The sequence below is a fragment of the Pteronotus mesoamericanus genome, unplaced genomic scaffold, assembly GCF_021234165.1.
Source record: "Pteronotus mesoamericanus isolate MK-2021 breed Mesoamerican mustached bat unplaced genomic scaffold, CSHL_Meso_final contig_182, whole genome shotgun sequence".
Taxonomy (NCBI): domain Eukaryota; kingdom Metazoa; phylum Chordata; class Mammalia; order Chiroptera; family Mormoopidae; genus Pteronotus; species Pteronotus mesoamericanus.
This window is the reverse complement of record NW_026555078.1, coordinates 5,402,276-5,406,329: the sequence shown is the minus strand read 5'-3', so window position 1 is coordinate 5,406,329 and position 4,054 is coordinate 5,402,276. Positions and strand designations below refer to the sequence as shown.

The window sequence follows — 4,054 nt, the reverse complement described above, 5'->3', positions numbered from 1 at the left end:
CGGCGGAGACATTCTGGACTGTCATCCTGGGGACAGTGTGCTCCTGCCTTTCACTGAGAAGGCAAGGATGCTGCTGTCTCCCACAGTGATCAGGCAAGACCCTCAGTCCCACCACGCCAAACAGCTACCCAGCCAAAAATGCCAACAGTGCTGAGGCAGAGAAACGCTGTCTCACAAGATAGACTAGGTAGTAACTACGGGAATTCCCGAGAGTTAGGGTTTATGTGCTACTGAAGGGCCCTAGAGCATGCTCTCCAAATGCATCCCAAAAAGCAGCGTGGACCACAAATGCTGTCTGTGCAAGATCTGGAAGCACTTGTTCTAAACAGATCTTGCAGTGTAGCATGGCAGAATTGAGTACTTACCGAAGAGCTAGAGACAGAGGAGAGCTGGGGCCTGAATCTTAGCAAGTCAAGCATTATTCTAAAGACTCAGCTCTCAGCCACGTGTTGTGATTTACATGCACTAGAAGCACACATCCTTGAACGCTGCAGTCACCGAAGAAACCTCCCTCACACGTTCACCAACCTGGGGACACAATTTGGGGGGCCAAGTTTTCTTCTAAAAACATCTTCCTGAAGCAAAAAGGATAAAGTTCCCCCAACTGCATGCAAGTTAAGAGAGAAAACTATTTATAGCTGGCTTATCTGAGCTGGTAAAATTTAAATGTTCAACCTATTTGCTTATGAATCCGGGTTTGTTCATGTGACGTGTAGTAAGATGATACCATACTTAACTTTGACTTCACATTCCTGTTTGGCACAAACCTCTCACACCCTCATTAAACAAAGAGCTGACAGTCAAATCCAACATATTACATAAATAGCCAATGTCACATCTTGCTCAGGAAATTTTACACTCCCAAGAAGAATTTCCAGGAAAGAAAGAATTCTCAGTTTCATTACTAGAAATGTACCCTGCCTCAGCAACCCTAGGAAGTAGGCTAAAACGAAAGCATTCATTCCTGGATTGCTGATTTCTTTCAAAGGGATTTAAGAACAAGCTTACAATTTTTGAAGAAGGTCTGACATAATTCTCTCTCATCTTTGATAATGATTATATTGAAATGTGCATTAGAAAATCTTCTAAGAGTCTTAAAATTTTGAAAGACCAGCTGCGGTCAATAAAGGTAGGGTGACAGCAGAAATGGAATCACAAGTTTTCAGCTGGTTCCTGAGATGGGGGACCTGCACCCTGCACTTCCCCCAAGTCTTGCTCCTCCAGAATCCGGCAACGAGAGGCGTACTCCCCTCTCTGGTATCTTTGGCAGAGCCCCCTCCGTTAGGGAAGGGCTTAGATCCCGTCTTCCACAACCAACACCACAAGGCACTTGGACTGCCTGTGAGCACTTGACAAACAAATACATGTTTAACACTCTTTCAGATCCAAGATCTCAAAGTTGAGTATTTGTTCTCAAGAATCTAATCGCCCATAGAGTCAGCAGCAAAGCAATCATTTTAAGCTGTGATTCAAAATGCTTCTAGTGACTAAATGCAAAAATTTAAAACTAAATTGCAATGATTTTTTAACCCACATACTATCATGCCTTTCATTGCACGGGAACACCGCATACCATCAAAGAGAAAGGAATTAACATTTATTGAGTTTCAACTCAATTTCCCATAGGTTTAAGTAAAATGCACTTATTCTTAAAGGGGCCGGGCAACTGAGCATACTGATTCAAATGAAGGCTATTTTACGGTCACTTGTGGCATTTAAGAAATAATAAATGTAAAAACAAGATTTCCTTTATTTCTTCAGTTTGTCATGTCAATCTTTACTTTGATTTAGAAATAACAAAAACTCAAAGCAAAACGCATCCTCAGAGCAAGATATTTTTCCTTTCCAGTCATATCAAAATAAATAAAATTTAACTAGATAGAACTCTAATTGTTAAGTAATGGTTAAATAAATGACATCTACAACATACTTATTAAAATAAGTAGCAGACAGTAGAGCAACATCCGTACCCTGACTGTTGTAAGAATTTTATCAATAACTAAGGCAAAGATATAACGAAATGGCTATTGATTTTCAAATTACAGAAAGCCATATTACCTGGATAATATGTGATATCCCAATATTTCCTCTCTACAACTGAAACAGGCAGTGACTTGTTCGAAAATGATTTTAACCAAAATATAGCACTTAATGCATTACCTGGAGATGTAGCAGGTATTTGGTGTCTGTCAAGTCAAAGGCTACTAAACATTAGGAAACATGAATCCTCGATTCAGCCCTGCCACTAATTAGCTGATAAATCTATACAACATTTACTTTGGACTCCAGTTTTTGTTATAAAATGTTCATTTTACTCTAAGATTCTATGATTCTAAGATCGCTCTGCAAGGCTAAATAACTATTAATATTTTAAAATAGGAATTCTAATGTGAAAATCTACACTTACATTATATGTCATCAATTACTGAAGAACAGGACTGGAAGAGGACAAAGAAAAGTCGGCCTAACAACAGTTCATGTAGAGTTCAAGACCTACTGGTCTAATTGCAAATTCAAAGAGTGGTATCATGGGTTAAAATGAATGAAACTCTGGGTCACATTAATAGAAGTAGAGCAGCTAAACCACAGAATTCTGAGAAGAATCTTGTTGCAAGTGCTATGCAAACCACAAATGCTGAAATTTCTTAATTTTATAAAATAAGTTATTTCTCATGTTTTGTTTTGTTTTGTTTTGTTTTCAAAACAAAAGTGGCAGAGCACTGCCAACAGTAAGTCAGGCCTCAGGGGCCCTGAACGCAAACCTGGGTTAGCGTGAGAAGCGGGGGCGGGGCGGGGGGCGGTGCCGGAGTGACGGTGAATTCATATGGGACCGGAAGGTGGTCTGGGATAAGAGTATCATTTAAGTCGGTGGACTTTGGGTAAAGCGGACTGTCTTCCACCCAATCCCTTAAAGGCCTAAATAGGAAAAAAAGAAAAAAGAAACAAGACGCGCCTCCCGGAGCTGGAGGGAACCCTCCCGCAGCCCGGCTCGGGCCCTCGCCTGCAGCGGCGGCCCCTGGGCCCCCGCCCGCCGGCCGTGGGGTGAGAACGCACCACCTGCTCTCGCGGGCTCGCGCCTGCCAGCCCCCAGCGCAGGTGTGGGACTTCCCAGGCTCTGTGAGGGGCGAGCCAGTTAGTAATACACTACTTTATACATTAAAATTCATTTTAGTTAGTAAATATATTCATAAAATATATTAATTATATATTTAAAAATTTTTTTTCCAGCTCAGAGAGATGATTAGGTAGGTGATCATACCCCGGTCAAGGCCAATACTGAAGAAAGGCAATACCGGGTTGGACTATACTTCACTCGCCATCGCATTAAAGTATTTTAATATGCATTATTATAAGTAACGTTGGTTCTGTTTCTCTAGAGAACTGCCAATGCCAAAGGCTCCCTGGCGAAAGTGATCCTAAGCTGAGACTCTCCTGCTGCACTGAAATTAGGTAGGCAAAGTGGGCAGAAAAAAGGAGGCACTGACCACAGCGTTTATAGGCGATGGAAAAACAATGTAAGCCTAGGCCAGAAGGGCAAGGCTGTGTAGGAGACACCCGCGTAGAAAACCCCAGACCTGAGCTAGTGATCTCGCGTGCTGGGATTTTATCACAGCCTGTGTCTTATTCTGTATCCTGAGAAAAGGAGAAATCAGCCTTCCCAAAGGATATGGATTTACATATCATCAAATTCTCTTTTTCTCAGGACAGGCTAGTATTTCAAGAGACTTCTAGCAGGTAATTAATCTCTCGTAGTTAATATTAACTACTGCTATTTACCTTGAGTCAGATCCCACTGGGAACTATCTGACCATTAATGGCCGCCCTGTCACAACACAAGTCGGCTGAGCACTTTCTCCCACGGCTTTCTCACAGACACACATGGAGGCAGGAGAGAAATGTACGCCAAGTAAACTTTAAACATTAAAAATTTTAAATGACCTGTATATAGATTTAGTTATAAAACAGAAAAAACAATACAGAAATAGTCTTCTCTGGACCCCACATATAATATTGGCCCGTTACACATCAGCTGACTTGAAAGCTCCATTTATTG

General features: G+C 41.5%; 1 non-coding gene across 1 annotated transcript; it reads right to left on the bottom strand.

Annotated features, from left to right (window-relative positions):
* Positions 1 to 3,225: 3,225 nt before the first annotated feature.
* On the bottom strand, positions 3,226 to 3,325 carry LOC129066128 (Z30 small nucleolar RNA). Its single transcript, XR_008528660.1, has one exon. It is a non-coding gene; the product is annotated as a Z30 small nucleolar RNA (small nucleolar RNA).
* Positions 3,326 to 4,054: the final 729 nt, after the last annotated feature.